This window comes from Piliocolobus tephrosceles, chromosome 1 (genome assembly GCF_002776525.5).
Source record: "Piliocolobus tephrosceles isolate RC106 chromosome 1, ASM277652v3, whole genome shotgun sequence".
NCBI classification, from domain to species: Eukaryota; Metazoa; Chordata; class Mammalia; order Primates; family Cercopithecidae; genus Piliocolobus; species Piliocolobus tephrosceles.
This window is the reverse complement of record NC_045434.1, coordinates 6,408,624-6,428,445: the sequence shown is the minus strand read 5'-3', so window position 1 is coordinate 6,428,445 and position 19,822 is coordinate 6,408,624. Positions and strand designations below refer to the sequence as shown.

The 19,822-nt window shown below is 38.4% G+C and overlaps 1 protein-coding gene across 3 annotated transcripts in view; it reads right to left on the bottom strand.

The window, feature by feature from the left end:
• The window catches only part of PLD5 (phospholipase D family member 5), a 422,250-nt gene that overhangs the window by 58,077 nt on the left and 344,351 nt on the right, over window positions 1–19,822 (bottom strand). The window lies entirely within an intron of this gene.

Sequence of the window (19,822 nt, the reverse complement as noted above, 5' to 3'; positions counted from 1 at the left end):
TATACAGAAAACATTTCCACATATAGAAACATTAATTTTTGTATACTGATCTTATAAAACTGTTCTAAACATACTTAGTTTTAGTAACTTTTTAATAGATTCTTTGGGAAGTTTTACACAATCATGTCATCTACAAATAGAGAGTTTTATTTCATCCTTTCCAAGTCTATGCCTTCTATTTCTTTTTCTTGCCTTACTGCACTAGCTATGACTTCCAGTACAATGTGCAATAGGATTAGTGAGAATATTGTTGCTGACCCTAAGCAGAAAACATTTAGTCTTTTCCTATTAAATATAATGCTAACTGTAGGCTTTCTGCAGACGCTCTTTATCAGGTCAACAAAGATTCCTTTTAACTCTAGTTTTCTGAGAATACCAGAAATGAATGTTGAATTTTGCCAGAGTCTTCATTTGAACTCAATGTGATAATTTTTCGGTTTTGCTTCTTTAGTCTTTTGATACAGTATTTTACATTGATTGATTGTTCAATACTGAACTAGCCTTTCATTCCTGAGATAAACTCTATTTGATCATTTTTTAAATATATTGTTGCATTTAATTTGCTAGCATGTTATTGAGAACTTCCCATCTATGTTTATGACAGATACTCATCTTTCTTTCTTATAATGTGTTTGTCTCATTTTGGTATTTGGGAAATGCTGGCATAAGATGAGTTGGAAAGTGTTTTACTTTTTTTTTTTTAAATATTCTGGAAGAGTTTGTGGAGAATTGTTACTGTTTCTTTCTTAAATATTTAGAATTCACCATTGAAACCATCTGAACCTGGAGTATTTATTAACAGGAAGCATTTACTACATATTCAGTTCCTTCAGAATACTTAAGTTTTACACACACACACACAGATTTAGTAGTTGATGCCTGAAAAAATTTATCTGTTTCATCTAAATCATCAAAGTTATGGCAATAGTGTTATTCATGGTTTCTCCTCTTATTTTTACAATGTCCTTAGGGTCTGTAGTGATGTCCCTTCTTGTATTCCTGATGTTTGTGATGTGTGTCTTCTCTCTTTCTCTTTGGCCAGTCTGGCTATATGTTTGTAACAGTGTTAATCTGTTCAAGAACTAGATTTTTATTTTATTATTGGGACCTTCCTCCTAACAAAAGCATCTTGTGTTATAAACTTCTTTCAAGGCACTGCTTTAGTTGCAACCAAAATTTTTGGTATGCTCTATTTTTATCTTCACTCAAATCAAAATATTCAATTTCCCTAATATCTCCTCTTCACACAATCAATATATGGGATATTTTTCCAGATTTTTTTTATTGGTTTCTAGTTTATTCATAAATTCATAGATTATATTCATAAGCACTTTTTATAATTTCAATTTTTGAAATGTGTAACATTTTATGACCAACAATATTAGCTCTCTTGAGACATGTTCCATATGCACTTAAATATAATATCTGTTGTACTGTTTTGGGATACAGTGTTCTATAAACATTGGTTAGGTCAAGTTGTTGACAGTGTTTTCAAGTTTTCTATATCCTTACTGATTTTCTCTCTACTTGCTATCAATTACCATAAACTGAATGGTGAAGTCTTCAGTTATAATTGTGGGTTTATTTCTCCCTATACTATTATTAGTTTTTGCTTTATATATTTTAAAGCTCTCTTGTTGGATGCATATACATTTAGGATTATTATGGATTCTGGGAGAAATGACCCTTTTATCATCACATAATGTTGCTCTTTATTCCTGGTAATAGTCACTTTTCTGATGTCTATTTTGATACTGTTACAGCTATTCCAACTTTCTTTCAACGAGTGGTAGCATGATAAATTTTTAGAATCTTTTCATTTTTAGCCTATTTGCATATTTATATTTAAAGTGGCTTTTTTGTGGACCATGCATAGTTGGGCCTCGCTTTTTTATCCAATCTGTTAATCTTTTTATTTTATGTGGTATGTTTACAACAATTATGTTTAATGTATTAATGACATGATTAGATTAAAATGTACCATCTTGAGGACTCTCTTCTATTTTTCCTCATCTATTTGTTGTTTCTTTTTAAGGTTTTCCTCCCTTCATTTAGATTTAGTATGTTATTCATTATTCCATTTCTATCTCTATCCTCAGCTCATTCTTTATGCATTATATAAAATTTTTAGTGGTGTGAGTTGTTGCCCTAGACTTTACAATATAGATTTTTAAATAATCAGAGTTCCTTCAAATAACACATACCACTTTATATATAATATAATATACTTTCGATTCCTCCCTCCCATCCTTGGTATTATTGTCATATTTTACTTTTATGTATGCTAAAACATACAATATATTGTTATGTTTTCCTATAGACATCAGTTATCTTTTATGACAATTAAAAATATTTACTTGCATTTATTCTGTTTCCAGTGCTCTTCATTTTAACATTCAAGCTTCTTCCTGTGATCATATTCTTTATGCCTAAGGAACTTCCTTTAACATCTTATATAGTGAGTGCAGTTCTGTTGGTAATACATTGTCTCAATTTTTCTTAGAGAAAACTTTTGTTTCTCCCTCATAACTTTTTTTCTAATTTTGGAAGAGATTTTCACCAATGATAAAATTTGGGGTGGACAAGGAGTTTTCCCCTAGCACTCTAAAGATGTTACTTCATTGTTTTCTGGTTTGTAGAGTGTCCCAAACGTAGGCTCCCCTAACTCTTGTCAATGTTCTTATATTTTTTTCAGTTTTCCTCATTGTCTTTGGATCTTTGGTTTTCGGCAGTTTGAATATGCCTAGTATTTGTTTGCTTACTTGTTTGCTTTTATGTATTCTAATGCTTGATGGTTTCTGAGCTTCTTGGATCTATGGTTTGGTGTCCATCATTAATTTTTTGGAACATTCTTGGCTATTCAGACATTTCTTCTCAGTAACATAAATTACTCAAGTACATCAATTTTAATATTTTTTACATTGTCTTTCAGCTTTGAATTCTGTTCTTCTATTTTTTCTTTTTCTTTTCAAGTTAAATATTTTGAGATAATTTTAGACTCACAGGAAGCTATAAGAAACAGCACAGAGATATACCTTGTACTTTTTACCCAGTTTCTCCCAGTGGTAACAACTTGAAAATCTATAGTATAAAATCCACACCTGGAATATCGATGTTCACACATTCAATATGTAGAACCTTTTTTTTTCAGTGCTGCCGTATTATCATGCAGTTCGTGGTTCAAAAGTTTGAGACTCATCTCCCTGGGATAAAATCAAGGTGTCAGCAGAATGGAATTCATTTCTAGAGGCTCTAAGAGATAATCCATTTTCTTGCCATTTCTGACTTCTAGAGGCTGCTCACCTTCCTTGTCTCATGGCCTCTTCCTCCATCTTCAAAGTCAGCAGTAATGGGTTCAGTTCTCATGCTGCCATTTCTCTGGTCCTTTTTATCTAATTCCCTCTCCCAGTTTTAAGAACCCTTGTGATTCCATTGGACCCATCTGGATAATTAGGATAATGTCCCTATTTTTTTTCTCATTATACTTTAACTTCTGGGGTACATGTACAGAATGTGCAGTATCGTTACATAGGTATACATGTGCCATGGTGGTTTGCTGCACCCATCAACCTGACACCTACATTAGGTATTTCTCCTAATGCTATCCCTCCCCAAGCCCCCCACCCCTTGACAGGCCCCAGTGTGTGATGTTCCCCTCCCTGTGTCCATATGTTCTCATTGTTCAACTCCCAGTTATGAGTGAGAACATGTGGTGTTTGGTTTTCTGTTCTTGTGTTAGTTTGTTGAGAATGATGGTTACCAGCTTCATCCATGTCCCTGCAAACGACATGAACTCATCCCTTTTTCGTGTCTGCATAGAATTCCGTGGTGTATATGTGCCACATTTTCTTTATTCAGTCTGTCATTGATGGACACTTGGGTTGGTTCCAAGTCTTTGCTATTGTGAATAGTGCCACAATAAACATACATATGCATGTGTCTTTATGGTAGAATGATTTATAATCCTTTGGGTATATACCCAGTAATGGGATTGCTGGGTCAAATGGTATTTCTGGTTCTAGATCCTTGAGGAATCACCACACTGTTGTCCACAATGGTTGAACTAATTTACACTCCCACCAACAGTGTAAAAGTGTTCCTATTTCTCCACATTCTCTCCAGCATCTGTTGTCTCCCGACTTTTTAATGATTGTCATTCTAACTGGCATGAGATGGTATCTCATTGTGGTTTTGATTTGTATTTCTCTAATGACCAGAGATGATGAGCATTTATTCATATGGTTGTTGGCTGCATAGATGTCTTCTTTTGAAAAGTGTCTGTTCATATCCTTTGTCTACTTTTTGATGGTTTTTTTTTCTTGTAAATTTGTTTAAGTTCTTTGTAGATTCTGGATATTAGCCCTTCATCAGGTGGATAGATTGCAAAATTTTCTCCCACTCTGTAGGTTGCCTGTTCACTCTGATGATAGTTTCTTTTGCTGTGCAGGAGCTCTTCAGTTTAATTAGATCTCACTTGTCAATTTTGGCTTTTGTTTCCATTGCTTTTGATATTTTAGACATAAAGTCTTTGCCCATGCCTATGTCCTGAATGGTATTTCCTAGGTTTTCTTCTAGGGATTTTATGGTTTTAGGTCTGATGTTTAACTCTTTAATCCATCTGGAGTTAATTTCTGTATAAGGTGTAAGGAAGGGGTCCAGTTTCAGTTTTCTGCATATATGGCTAGCCAGTTTTCCCAACACCATTTATTAAATAGGGAATCCTTTCCCCATTGCTTCTTTGGGTCAGGTTTGTCAAAGATCAGATGGTTGTAGATGTGTGGTGTTTTTCTGAGGCCTCTGTTCAGTCCCATTGTTCTATATCTCTGTTTTTGTACCAGTACCATGCTGTTTTGGTTACTGTAGCCTTGTAGTATAGTTTGAAGTCAGGTAGCATGATGCCTTCAGCTTTATTCTTTTTGCTAAGGGTTGTCTTAGCTATGCGGGCTCTTTTTTGGTTCCATATGAAGTTTAAAGTAGTTTTTTCCAATTTTGTGAAGAAAGTCAAGATTGATGGGGATAGCATTGAATCTATACATTACTTTGAGCAGTATGGTCATTCTCATGATATTGATTCTTCCTATCCATGAGCATGGAATGTTTTTCCATTTGTGTGTGTCCTCTCTTATTTCCTTGAGCAGTGATTTGTAGTTCTCCTTGAAGAGGTCCTTCACATCCCTTGTAAGTTGGATTCCCAGGTATTTAATTCTCTTAGTAGCAATTGTGAATGGGAGTTCACTCATGATTTGGCTGTTTGTCTGTTACTGGTATATAGGAATGCTTGTGATTTTTGCACATTGATTTTGTATCCTGAGACTTTGCAGTAGTTGTCAGTTTAAGGAGATTTTGGGCTGAGAAGATGGGGTTTTCCAAAGATACAATCATGTCATCTGTAAACAGAGACAATTTGACTTCCTCTCTTCTTATTTGAACACCATTATTTCTTTTCTTACCTGATTGCCCTGGCCAGGACTTCCAATACTGTGTTGAATAGGAGTGGTGAGTGAGGGCATTCTTGTATTGTACCAGTTTTCAAAGAGAATGCTTCCAGTTTTTACTCATTCAGAATGATATTGGCTGTGGGTTTGTCATAAATAGCTCTTCCTATTTTGAGATACTTTCCATCAATACCTAGTTTATTTAGAGTCTGTTAGCATGAAGCGGTGTTAAATTTTGTCGAAGGCCTTTTCGGCATCTATTGAGATAATCATGTGGTTTCTGTCATTCTGTTTATGTGGTGGATTACATTTATTGATTCGTGTATGTTGAACCAGACTTGCATCTCAGGGATGAAGCTGATTTGATCATGGTGGATAAGCTTTTTGATGTGCTGCTGGATTCAGTTTGCCAGTATTCTATTGAGGATTTTCACCTTGATGTTCATCAGGGATATTGGCCTGAAATTTTCCTTTTTTTGTTTTGTCTCTGCCAGGTTTTCATACGAGGATGATGCTGGCCTCATAAAATGAGTTAGGGAGGATTCCCTCTTGTTCTACTGTTTGGAATAGTTTCAGAAGGAATGGTACCAGTTCCTCTTTGTACATCTGGTAGAATTTGGCTGTGAATCCATCTGGTCATGGACATTTTTTGGTTGGTAGGCTATTAATTATTGCCTCAATTTCAGGGATTTGACTTCTTCCTAGTTTAGCCTTGGGAGGGTGTATGTGTCCAGCAATTTATCCATTTCTTCTAGATTTTCTACTTTATTTGTGTAGAGGTGTTTATAGTATTCTCTGATGCTAACTTGTATTTATGAGATCTGTGGTGATATCCCCTATATCATTTTTTTGTGTGACTATTTGACTCTTCCCTTTCTTCTTTATTAGTCTGGCTAGTGGTCTATCTATTTTGTTGGTCTTTTCAAACCAGCTCCTGGATTCACTGATCTTTTGAAGAGTTTTTCATGTCTCTATCTCCTTCAGTTCTGCTCTGATCATAGTTATTTATTGTCTTCTGCTAGCTTTTGAATTTGTTTGCTCTTGCTTCTCTAGTTCTTTTAATTGTGATGTTAGGGTGTCGATTTTAGGTATTTCCTGCTTTTTCCTGTGGCCATTTAGTGCTATAAATTTCTCTCTCCATGCTGCTTTCAATGTGTCCCAGAGATTCTGGTACATTGTGTCTTTGTTCTTATTGGTTTCAAAGAACATCTTTATTTCTGCCTTCATTTTGTTATTTACCCAGTAGTCATCCAGGAGCAGGTTGTTCAGTTTCTATGTAGTTGTGTGGTTTTGAGTAAGTTTCTTAATCCTGACTTCTAATTTGATTGCACTGTTGTCTGAGAGACTGTTATGATTTCCATTCTTTTTCATTTGCTGAGGAGTGTTTTCCTTCCATTTATGTGGTCAATTTTAGAATAAGTGCGATGAGGTGCTGAGAAGAATGTATATTCTGTTGATTTGGGGTGGAGAGTTCTGTAGATGTCTAATTAAGTCTGCTTGGTCCAGAACTGAGTTCAAGTCCTGAATATCCTTGTTAATTTTCTTTCTCGTTGATCTAATTTTGACAGTGGGCTGTTAAAGTCTCCCACTATTATTGTGTGGGAGTCTAAGTCTCTCTGTAGGGCTCTAAGAACTTGCTTTATGAATCTGGGTCCTCTTGTATTGGTTGCACATATATTTAGGGTAGTTAGCTCTTCTTGTTGCATTGATCCCTTTACCATTATGTAATGCCCTTTGTCTTTTTTGATCTTTGTTGGTTTAAAGTCTGTTTTACTAGAGATTAGGATTGCAATTCCTGCCTTTTTTTTTTTTTTTTTTTTTTTTTTTTTTTTTTTTTTTTTTTTTTTTGCTTTCCATTTGCTTGGTAAATATTCCTCCACCCTTTAATTTTGAGCCTATGTGTGTCTTTTAACATGAGATGGGTCTCCTGAATACAGCACACTGATGGGTCTTGATTCTTTATCCAATTTGCCAGTCTGTGTCTTTTAATTGGGCATTTAGCCCATTTACATTTAAGGTTAATATTGTTATGTGTCAATTTGATCCTGTCATTATGATGCTAGCTGGTTAGTTTGTTCATTAGTTGATGCAATATCTTCATAGTGTTGATGGTCTTTACAATTTGGTATGTTTTTGCAGTGACTGGTACTGGGTGTTCCTTTCCTTGTTTAGTGCTTCTTGCAGGAGCTCCTGTAAGGCAGGCCTGATGGTGACAAAATCTCTCAGCATTTGCTTGTCTGTAAAGGATTTTATTTCTCCTTTGCTTCTGAAGCTTAGTATGGCTGGATATGTGAAATTCTGGGTTGAAAATTATTTTCTTTAAGAATGTTGAATATTAGCCCCTGCTCTCTTCAGGTTTGTAGGGTTTCTGCAGAGAGATCTACTGTTAGTCTATGGGCTTCCCTTTGTGGGTAACCCAACCTTTCTCTCCACCTGCCCTTAACATTTTTTCCTTCATTTCAACTTTGGTTGAATGTGACAATTATGTGTCTTGTGGTTGCTCTGCTTGAGGAGTATCTTTGTGGCGTTCTCTGTATTTCCTGAATTTGAATGTTGGCCTGTCTTGCTAGGTTGGGGAAGTTCTCCTGGATGATATCCTGAAGAGTGTTTTCCAATTTGCTTCCATTCTCCCCATCACTTTTAGGCACACCAATGAAACGTCGATCTGGTCTTTTCACATAGTTCCATATTTCTTGCAGGCTTTGTTCAATCCTTTTCATTCTTTTTTCTCTAATATTTATTTTATTAAGTTGATCTTCAATCTCTGATATCCTTTCTTCCACTTGATGGATTTGGCTATTGATACTGTGTATGCTTCACAAAGTTCTCGTGCTATGTTTTTCAGCTCCATCAGGTCATTTATGTTTTCTAAACTGGATATTCTAGTTAGCAATTCGTCTAACCTTTTTGCAAGGTTCTTAACTTCATTAGAACATGCTCCTGTAGCTCAGAGGGGTTTGTTATTACCCACCTTCTGAAGCCTACTTATGGTCAATTCATCAAACTCATTCTCTGTCCAGTTTTGCTCCCTTGCTGTTGAGGAGTTGTGATCCTTTGGAGGAGAAGAGGCATTCTGGTTTTTGGAATTCTCAGCCTTTTTGGACTGATTTCTTCCCAACTTGGTGGATTTATCTAACTTTGGTCTTTGATGTTGGTGACCTTTGGATGGGGTCTCTGAGTGGATGTGCTATTTCTGTTTTTTAGTTTTCCTTCTAACAGGCCCCCCTGCTGCAGGTCTGCTGGAGTTTGCTGGAGGTCCACTCCAGACCCTGTTTGCCTGGGTATCACTAGCAGAGGCGGCAGAACAGCGAAGATTGCTGCCTGTTCTTTCCTCTGGAAGCTTCATCCCTAAAGGCTATCTGCCAGCCAGAGCTCTCCTGGATGAGGTGTCTGTCGGCCCCTCCTGGGAGGTGTCTCCCAGTTAGGATACACGGGGGTCAGGGACCTACTTAGGGAGGCAGTCTGATCCTTAGCAGAGCTCCAACGCTGTGCTGGGGGATCCACTGCTGTCTTCAGAGCTGTCAGGCAGGGAGGTTTAAGTCTGCTGAAGCCACACCTGCAGCTGCCCCTTTCCCCAGGTGCCCTGTCCCAGGGAGATGGGGGTTTTATCTATAAGTTCCTGACTGGGGCTGCTGCCTTTTTTTCAGAGATGCCCTTCCCAGAGGAGAAATCTGGCAGTCTGGCCACAGCGGCCTTCCTGAGCTCTGGTGGGCTCCGCCCGATCGGAACTTCCGGACAGGATAGCTTTGTTTGTTTACACTGTGAAGGTAAAACCACCTACTCAAGCCTCAGCAATGGGGGACACCCCTTCCCCCTCCAAGCTCAAGCATCCCAGATGGATCTCAGCCTCCTGGTGTGCCGGAAGTGAGAATTTCAAGGCATTGGATCTTAGTTTACTTGGTTTTGTTGGTGTGGGACCTGCTGAGCCAGACCACTTGGCTCCCTGGCTTCAGCTCCCTTTCCAGGGGAGTGAACGGTTCTGTCTCGCTGGCCTTCCAGGTGCCACTGGGGTGTATGGAAAAAAAGTCTCCTGCAGCTAGTTCAGTGTCTGCTGGAATGGCTGCCCAGGTTTCTGCTTGAAACCCAGGGCCCTGGTGGGGTAGGCACCAGAGGGAATCTCCTGGTCTGCGGGCTGCGAAGACCATGGGAAAAGCACAGTATCTGGGCCAGAGTGCATGGTTCCTCAGGCTCAGTCCCCCACAGCTTCCCTTGGGTAGGGGAGAAAATTCCCCAACCTCTTGCACTTCCTGGGTAAGGCAGTGCCCCACCCTGCTTCCGCTCGCCCTCTGTGGGCCGCACTCACTGTCCAAGCAGTCCCAATGAGATGAACTGGGTACCTCAGTTGGAAATGCAGAAATCACCTGCTTTCTGTGTCGATCTCACTGGGAGCTGCAGACCAGAGCAGTTCCTATTCAACCGTCTTGCCAGCAAAGCTCCTATTTTCGCTTTGTCCTTTCAGTTTGAGTCATTTCTATTGACCTACCTTCAAGTTTTTTGATTCTTCCCTCAGCTGTGCCCACTCTACTGATAAACCTATTGAGAAAAAATCTTTTCTTTTTCATTTGTTGCATTTCCATTTAATCCTTTCTCATATGTTCTACATCTCTACTAAAATTAAGCATCAGTTTTAGCATGTTATCCACCTCGGCTATTAAAATCTTTAATATATTGTAGTTTAACTTTCTTGGATGCTAGCTTCAATATCTGTTTCGTATTTGAGTCTAGATGTGCTAACTGCTTTGTGTTTTTCTTAATATATTGATATGCCCCATAACTTTTTAAAGGAAAGATGGACATCTTTTTTAAGACAGTATAGACGAAGGTAAATTGTTTTTATGCTTGATAATAAGAATTTCTTTCTTTCTTCTAGGTGTTGGATATGGAAAGGTAAAGGTCATCTAGTTAAGATTTCAGTTGGGTTTGGGATTTGTTGCTGCTATGCTTACTGTTAGTAAACCAAGGATTTTAAATTACCCTAGTGTTGACTTTGTGTTTAGGATGAGACATGGTTTGCAAGGTGGATGTTGTCAGTGTCTGCTCCACCCTCAGGTTAGGTCTCCCCTTTGCACTGCACCTCAGTGGTGGTCTAGTAACGTGTTTGCTCCTTTTCTGGCAAGAAAATGCTATGCATTTGTTACAGAAAAATCTTTGTTTTTCTGATTAAGCTTTGATGTTGGGCAGCCACTGTGTTTATGGTTCTCCGAGGTGGGGCTTTCTCCGTGATCCTGCCCCAGACCTCCACCTGTAATTAGGTCTGTAATCACTGGGTATATCTGTCCCTACCCTCCGGGGTTGGAGGCCTTTCCGTGTCCTGCCCCAAGCTTCAGTGGGTTTCTACCAGCAGCTTAATGTCAACAGACTTTGTTGTTCTTTCTCTAGTAGTTTACAGTGAAGAAAAGTCCAGGTAGGATTTCATGCCTTTTCTGCAGCAGCTGCTATTCTTCAACCCCAAGTTTATGCAATGGAGATGGCTTTCATAGAAATCTTACCAATTATTTTTGTGACAACTTGGTGAGGTCCATGGAGAAAACTCTAAGATTGGGTGCTATTTCTCCTTATGTCTATATTCCAGAGAGGCTGCATATTCTCTTGGCAGACAACACTTGCTTTTAGCAATTCATTAAAAATATTAGCTGAATTATTTTTTTTCTTTTTTTTGAGATAGGGTCTTGCTTTGTCACCCAGGCAGTGACACAATCATGGTTCACTGCAGCCTCAACCTCCTGGGCTCAAGCAACACTCTTGCCTCAGCCTCCCAAGTAGCCAGGACCACAGGCATGTGCCACCACATCTGGCTAATTTTTGTCTATTTTTTTTTTTTAGAGAGAGGGGACTCATTATATTGCCTAGGCTGGCCTCAAACTCCTGGGCTCAAATGACTGTCCCACCTCAGCCTCTCAAAGCATTGGGATTATAGGCATAAGCCACTGTTCTCAACCTGAATTCTTTTCACCTATGCGTGGCAGTGTCTTCCTCAGATGAGTAAATGCTTATGTCCTGTATCTTTATCCTTAGGTTTTGGATTAGTTTGTTACTCGGCAACATCAACTCTATGGTGTGTTCAAGAAAAGTTGTGAATTTGTAGATGGTTAGAATTTTTCTTCTTTCTAGCTTTCTCCGTCCTATACAGATGACCCACAGGCTTTTAAAATCAGAAGTTAGTATTTAGAAATAACTATTTGAAATCTCTTATATTAAAGAAGAAGTTGAGACCTAGAGAGATCACACCCCTAACTCAACTATCACTGAGTTGTTCGACATAACAGGTGCATGTTAGAAGGGCAGAAAATTGGAAACAACCTAAATCACCCCTAGGATGTGGTTAAATAAATGACAATACGTCCACGTAAGTGAATATGTTATTGAGCCTTTCATGATTTTATAGATAACTTTATTGACACTGGAAAATGTGTATTTTGGCTGGGTGTGGTGGCTCTCGCCTGTTATCCCAGCACTTTGGGAGCCTGAGGCAGGTGGATCACAAGGTCAGGAGTTTGAGACCAGCCTGGCCAACATGGCGAAACATCATCTCTACTAAAAATAGAAAAACTAGCCAGGTGTGGTGGCACGCGCCTGTAGTCCCAGCTACTCTGGAGGCTGAGGCAGGAGAGTCACTTGAATCCAGGAGATGGAGGTTGCCATGAGCTGAGATCGAGCCACTGCACTCCAGCCTGGGCAACAGAGAATCCATCTCAAAAAATAATAAGTAAAAAAATGTTTATTTCATGACTAAAGTGTAAACAGGAGATTATAAGATACTAGATACAATATATGATTGCTTTTTTATTGTAAGAAAAAAGTAATCAATGGCAGCATATGGGGACTTACAGTATCTTGTTTTTATCAGTACAATATTTACTGCATTGTAAATCATAATAGATAATTTTATGCATTCTAGGTATAACCTATTGTATTAGTCTGTTCTCACACTACTAATAATTATAGACATACCTGAGACTGGGTAATTTATAAAGAAAAAGGCATTTAATGGACTCATAGTTTCACATGGCTGGGGAGTCCACACAATCATGGCGCAAGGCAGAGGAGGAGAAAGGCATGTCTTACATGGCAGCAGGCAAGAGCGTGTGCAGGGGAACTCCCCTTTATAAAACCATCAGATCTCGTGAGACTTATTCACTACCATGAGAACAGCATGGGAAAGACCCGGCCTCCCACGAATTATGGGAGCTACAATATGAGATTTGGGTGGGGACACAGACAAACCATATCATCTATTTACAGCTATATAGAAATATATGTACCTCCGGGAACAGAAAAAAAATAGTATTAAAGTGGTTGAATTCGCAGTGTATGTTTCTCTTTAAGTTTCCTAGATTATAAAAATGAACATAATGTTTTGAGGAAAACATTCATTGTGAATATTTAAGTTTTGTCCAGAGGTCCTGAGTTGGACATATGAGGTAAGATGCTCGTGAACACTGCAGATAAATTGATGCACACACAGTCACAGCAGTTGATTCTGACTTAGGAACATTTCACTCTCCTTTCCTTGGTTCATTTTGGTGGTTAAGATCTCTTCCAGAAGTAACATACATCAAGAAAGAAGAGATTATACATGTCTAGCAAGGACTGTCGGAAATACATTTGATGCCCTTGATATTTCTCAATCAAGACAGAGAACACCAAGGTACAACCCAATCAAGACAGAGAACACCAAGGTACAACCACACAGAGCATCGGCGCTGGTATGGCAAAGGGGAAGGAGAGATTCCTACTCCTGTTGATGACACCGGAACCTTGCAAGCTGGACATCTCGGAACAATAGACACAGCTGTTCGACCTCTAAGGTGGAGGAAACACTGTCATCTTCTGCATGTTGCAAAGGCTAGTTATTGCCTATTTGGTAGGCAAAAAAAATTAAATATTTGGCATAAGTTTTTTTAAAGTATAAAATGAATTGAGTCAAGAATTTGACATTTATTCAATTAACAAGTTGGGGTTGGAAGCTAAATTTAAATCTTACACAAAATGAAACTTCCAATTAAAATGTCAAAAGATTGACATCACAGAATGAAAGAACCAGGAACACTGGAAGCAGGGACCTTTGTTGTTTTTATTCAATAGGAAGGAACATTTCTTTCTCCTCCGTATAAACTGGATGCTCTTTGTTAAGCATTGTCACTGCTAAAGTGCTTTTTCATTGTTACACTGCATCAATCGTTTCCCTGTGGCAGGGTACTAATTTATCAGTTGAAAAGCCACTAGGCAATGACTACAAACATTACAGGAAGCAGGTCAATGTGATTATCGTCAGTCACTCTGTAACCAAGAAACCTAAAATGCAAAGAAAATTATGTAGCCTCAAGTCCCCAGGAAGCCAGTGTCTGCATTTATTGCCTAGATTTAGCTATTTTATTTTCTCAGTCCTTCAGACAACCTTAACGTATTAAAAAAATTGCCTAGGGATGAGATCTTAGCGATTGTTCACACAGAATGTATGTGTGTGTGTGTGGTTGAGTATTTCCAACAAATGTTGAGTTCTAGTTTCTCTTTCACGGTCAAGGCCATGATGCTGAAAAACTGCAAGAAGTTTCTCCCTGGTACAGTTATACTTTTACAAATTTTGCAAAATGGTTCTCTGCTAAATTAGAATAGACAGCTCAAGCCACGCCAGAATCATAAAGCATGTGCATTATTATTCTTAGGTTAGAAATATTTGGGGTGGAGGGTAGATGGTAGCATGGCAGCAAAATATTCTCTAACTCACCAAGATGGCGAATGTAAAAAAGAATGTCAGCAATAATCAATACCATTCTTCTCAAAAATAGTAGGCAGAGATCCCGCAGCTTTCATACCCAGTTCATACTAATATCTACAGGTGTGTATTAGTTTGTTCTGGTTCTGAATGTCATAAAAATCTCAGGACTAGGAATTCATGGAAATATATGTGAAGAAAAAGAGAGAAAATACTTCCCTCAAGTCTCTCAAGTCTTAATTGCTGAGAAGAGAGAAATCCTGTGTGGATTTTATTTTAATTGAATTAGAATTCAAAGAACAAGGGAGGGAAGGAAAGAGGTGGAAAAGATGCTTAATCATCATGTCAGAAAAGAAATTCTTTCTAATAAATGTGAAATAGGACAATGATGTCATTGCTGTCCATTCATTCTATCTCCCAGCATTTTCCCTGTCTTTTTGGGTCTCAAGAATTTGGACTGGGTTGACTAGGAATTCTCCACCATTCAGCAAAGTGGGGAGAGAAAGAAAAAGGTGAACGGAGATGGAAAAAGAAAAGGGAAAGGAAAAAAGTAGAAGAGAAGATGATCAAAGAGCAAGATGAGCAGGGAGAGCTGGGCAAAAGAGTCAGTCTCTTCACTGGAGAAAGGAAATAGTATCCTTTATTTCTTTTGTGTCTCCTAAAGAGAGAGATATAAAATGTATGTATGTGTATTTATATATATTCCAGCAGATGTGAATAAGCCTCCAGCTGTCTATAAGTAATTTCATCCTTCAATTCCTTAATTCTGGCAAAGTTTGAGGCTTTTTAAGGAGTCAATTTTGAAGACCATGTATGTGCAAAGGATAAGTGACTGTCTGTGAAAGTCATTATCTTTATTTTTAAAGAGGCATTTGGGTAAAGGAAGTCAAACTCCTAATACCCAGCCATTGGTCATGCATCTGAAAGCAGAAAAAAAAAAAAAAAAAATTCATGCAGTTGTATGCAATTATGGAAAGTGCAGAAAAACCATCTGTTCTTGGAAATAAAATTTTCCTCAATCCCCTGGATGTCAGAAGCCCAAGTGAATGTGGGGGAAGTGACTGTTAAAACTAATTTTGTATGTGAAAAGTATGTATGCTTTGTCCACACGGAACTGTACACCCCTGGAAGGTTCTATTACATTTTTTCCAGTGAATTGACAAATGTTTTTTACAAAACTATCTCCAGTATTGTTCTTGAAGCATGACTAGTCTCCAGATTCACTGATGGGCCATGTCAATCATCAGTACATGCACATGTTATTTGCAAATGGAATTCAGGTCAAAAGCAAGACACTGTAAGCTTAAAAGGAAAGTTTTTGAAATGCAATGTTATCTGTTTTAACATGTAAAAAGTAGATCAAACATCCAGTGAGTTAGCAAATCTGACAGATGCAATGGGTTGATGATGGGTGTGGACAGAAAGGCTCCTCCCACCTCTACATTACCCCAGGAGTCTTCACTTTCACAACCTTCATTACACTACTTTTGGGAAGCACTGCCTAAGTTATCTCACTTGAGCCTCCAGTTATTTCTACAACTTAGTAAACAGTTGCTTAGCACTTCTATACTTGATTTATATGTGATTAATTTCAAAGTATTTACATGTTACTTGTAAATCTTTGAGGGTGCTTTTCTGAGTTTCCTGCTGCTCTGCCTAAAATGCAAATTGTTTATAACCTTCCACGTGACTGTTTTCCCACCTGCCACTATCGACCTAGCTGTACTAGAAAATTTATTATCTTACAAAAGCTTTTCCCTAAGGTGGAATAAAAACTCCACAGGGGACGATACAGTGGGGGTGAGAGGTCTCTCTCAGATGAAATAGCTTCCCACCTCTCCTCTTTTCATTCTCCTTTTTACTTACATTCCTTTCACAGAAGAAATTGTTCTTTTTTGAGAGGGAGCAAGAACAGGGCTTGATATTTTACTTAAGAAAAAAACTCAAATGATCAAGGTTTGAACTGTGATTATCATTATGCAGCCATATTTCTAGAACAAGCTGCTTTTACCATCTTGAGATTTCAATGACCTTTTGCAAGAAAGCATCTTCTCCAGTACAAGTTGTAACTTTTATTTATGGGAAATTTAAAAAAGACTGTCACATCCTTAGTCTGATAAATAGGTTGTGTGTGGCTTTAAAGGAAATAAGAAAAAGCCTGCCAGCAACAAGTGGGATGTAAAATATAGACTGTGAAAAAAAGCATGTCTCAAACCTTCACAATGGTAAACACTTGGAAACCAATGAACAATCCTTAGATTCTATTCTGACTGACAGGTGTGATTAAGGAAAAGATGAAAGCTGATGCTATTCTAAAATACAGTTGTAGTAAATTCTTATAAGTTTATGTTGTCTTGGCATCCCTTTTAAATGTAGGTTTAACTTTCTCATACCAAAAGCAGGGCTCAGTCATCCTTGATGCAATTTCCGGTGCTATACCACACCCAAATGGCTCAAGCTGGTGGCCAGAGATAAGAACTCAGAAGCATCTCTGCCACCTGCCTGACTGGATTCCTCGTTTTCCCAGTGTGCCCTTTCAGTGGGCCATTCAGGCATTTACCTGGGAATTTAAAGTGACACACACCCTATTCCCTTGTACAAACTACTAGCTGCCATGCATTCTCCATCTCTGCCTGACTTATCAATCCTTCCTTGCATAACCCTGGGATGAAGCACTTCTCCGCATCGAACCCTGACTCATTTTGCTGTCCTTGCCCAGGATCTGTAAGTAAAAGTCTTTGAACTTGCTTCCTGCTGTGGTGGTGTATTGAATTTGCACCATCTGAAGAACCAGGGGCTGTCCCAGGCTGGGTTTTCCCTGGGAAACTGGGGAGAACACAAGGTTGGGCTCCCAGTGCCAGAGCTATGGTCAGGGAGGCATAAACTGGACATGGGTCAGACAAGAGCCAGAAGGGCATCTGCCAGCATAAACAAGCTCCCTGTGTGAGAGACCCTCCTGGTCACAGGTGGGACAACTGGACATTAGGCTGTCCTCCAGCCAAAAGAAGCATCCCATAAAAGGCACACAGCAAACATCGACGTTCAGCTCCCCTTCATTTCCTATTAGGACAGGGTGGCTAGCCACTCTGGTGCTGAAACCCCAAGTTAGCTGGGCCCCCTCAAAACAACACTTGCCTCTATTTACCCATGTTCATGCACATGTGTGCATATACACACACACAGACACACACAGCCTGACGGGAGCCACTGCATACCACTAGGCTTTTCTCTTTGGCACAGATGCATCATTCAACTCCCAAGCCTGAAACAAATCCCAGGATTATTAAAAGTGAATATGTCAAGGAAGACACTGATTTTATTCAGCAAGTGATTTTCCACCTCTTTAGTTACTGACTCATTATGCTCTCCTTGCATATCACTAATAGTTATGGAACTTTTTTCTAACTAATTCACATATGTGACATCTCCTACATTTTACTTGAAGTTATTGACCAAATAGATGCTGAGTGATAACATAGTTTTTCAGGAAGTTAACTTGGGGAAAATGGAGAAATTAATCCTTCTTTAAAATTCACAGACTAGTGATATATTTTATGAGCCACTGTAGTTAGTGGTATGATATGCTTGAATGTCCATTGAGTTGAGTTGTACATGTAATTCTGTTACTGATAAAATGAAAGGTCCAAAGAATGAAGCCTAATTTGCCTTTATAAATTAGATTTACCATTATTCCTACTATAAAGTCATAGTCACTTGCTTTCTGGTAGCCTTTTGAGAGTGAGAGACATAATAATGATAATGATAGTAATAACAACAGTGATAAATAGTAGCCATGTTGGCTATAACAGGGTCCTGGGTAGACACAGTGACTGATAGCAGCATTCACAGTGACAACTATAATAACTAACTATATTAGTTTGTTCTCATGCTGCTAATAAAGACATATCTGAAACTGGGTAATTGATAAAGAAAAAGAGGTTTAATGGACTCGCAGTTCCACATGGCTGGGAAGGCCTCACAATCATGGCAGAAGGCAAAGGAGGAGCAAGGGCACATCTTACATGGCAGCAGGCAAGAGAAAGCATGTGCAGGGGAACTGCCCTTTATGAAAGCATCAGATCTCATGAGACTTATTCATTATCATGAGAACAGCATGGGAAAGACCCATCTCCATGATTCAATTACCTCCCACCAGGTCCCTTCCATGACATGTGGGGATTATGGGAGCTACAATCCAAGATGAGATTTGGGTGGGGACACAATCAAACCATATCACTAACATTTATGGAACCTTTAATAACTGTCTGATAAAGTTCCAAGTATTTCACATACGTGATATTGTTAAGTCCTCACAAAAACACTGAGTATCAGGCTTTCATCTCCATTTTACAAAAGAGGCAACCAAGGCACAGAGAGGTACAGAAACTTATCCAAAATCACACATCCAGTAAATACATCCATAGATGTGGATTGCCTATGTGAAAACAATGTGTGTCGTGCATCATGGCAGATGTAAAAACAAAATAATTTGGCATATATTAGATACCCTTTTGTGCAGAGATTTAGGTGGGCAATTTGCTCATTCACATGTGTTTACATTGCTGCATATAAATGAATGTTTGCTTGAGGAGGAAGTGGTTCCTCACCAGGTTGCACAACAAAATATACTGAGCAAGTATTTTCAAAATGCACATGCTGAGGTGCCACTGCAAATCAATGGAACCAGAATCTCCAGCATTTACAAAAACAAACACTCAGTGAGAATGATGCATCTTGATTAAGAACAGCTGGTCTTTTAGTAATCTTATAGATGTTTGTTTCTTCGTGTCATCATAACGGTTAACAATCGCCTTTAAAGAAAGTCTTTGATTGAACACAAATAATACATTAATTGGACTAACAAATCAAACATGCATGTCTTTATACTACCAGGGTAATATGAACATGTCACCAGTGAAATTTTCTGTTTTCATTTAATGAATACTTCTTTGATTATTTAGTCTGGTAACTATCAGCATATCAAAGAAGATGTGAAAAGAAGCACTTTGAAGCTACAAGAACTCCACTGCAGCCTGGGCAGAGGTGAGATGACAAAAATGTTTGGCCAAAATAGTTTTGGCAATGAGAGCTTTTCTTAAGTCCAAGTTATAGTAATAAGTAAGAATATATATAATAATTCCTTATTAACACAAATTTAAGATTACAGTAATTTGGGGTTACAGAATACATTTCCACTGTTTATGAAGTGAGAGCCTCTTTAAAAGTTTTGGAGCATTCATCTTTAACTCAGTGAAAGGTACCAATATATTTTGAGTACCACTGATGATATGCAAACCAAGCTTGTTAGGAATGAGTTACTGGCTCATTAAAACAACAGTCTGCTGCTAAACATCTGTTTGACAATTGGATCTGAGGCTGCTTTGATGTGGTATATGAAGTATGCATTTTAAAACAGTAAAATAGCACTTCTTTAAAGGTATTCTATATGTCAGACTTCACTCATTCACACAGCTTATCCGTAAGTTTTTAATGAATGAAGTTTTTTGTTTGTACCACCCTCCATGATTCCATTACTGAATGTTCAGAATGAACTTCTGGACCTCTGCTACTTACAAAGAAAAGGGAGAAGAGAGAAGGCCCTAATGAATTTATGCCCATAACGTAAGTAATTAAGAATTTCAAATGACTCCATGGGGCTGGGAGTGCTTTG